This window comes from Octopus bimaculoides, chromosome 29 (genome assembly GCF_001194135.2).
Source record: "Octopus bimaculoides isolate UCB-OBI-ISO-001 chromosome 29, ASM119413v2, whole genome shotgun sequence".
Classification (NCBI taxonomy): domain Eukaryota; kingdom Metazoa; phylum Mollusca; class Cephalopoda; order Octopoda; family Octopodidae; genus Octopus; species Octopus bimaculoides.
The window spans coordinates 10,452,394-10,452,864 of record NC_069009.1 but is presented as its reverse complement, the minus strand read 5'-3'; the positions used below and the strand labels follow the sequence as shown (position 1 = coordinate 10,452,864).

Here is a 471-nt window from a genome sequence, read left to right as displayed (position 1 = left end):
ACATTACCTTGGTTTTTCTCAGACTTACTGTGAGTCCAAAATATGTACAGTGTACGATAGGTAATTTGTCGCCATTTTATATTTTTAATATGAAGTTTAAAATCCTATTCGCATTTCACAACATTTCACACCACAGAAAAAAATTCAATTATGGATTAGAGTTTAAGTCATTTAACATGTAGTCATAGTCGGCGATATATCTTGCAGCAGGTCTTGTTCGGTACGTGACATTGAAACGTCATATCAATGACCATACATCGATGTCTGTCGCTCAGAAAAAGGACCTGATGTGAGACGCCTCACCTTTGATTTACTTTTAGATGTTTTTAACATCAAGCGCATTAAGAATATATTCTCTTAAACTTCGAACGCAGCCGTCCCCTGAACTAACAACGCGTGTTCGAATTAGCTTATGTGTATATATACATGTACATATACATATACATATATATATATATATATATATATATA

The 471-nt window shown here is 33.3% G+C and overlaps 1 protein-coding gene across 1 annotated transcript in view; it reads right to left on the bottom strand.

Moving 5' to 3' along the window:
- The window catches only part of LOC106883583 (toll-like receptor 5), a 62,510-nt gene that overhangs the window by 20,320 nt on the left and 41,719 nt on the right, over positions 1–471 (bottom strand). The gene's annotated exons all lie outside the window — the stretch shown is intronic.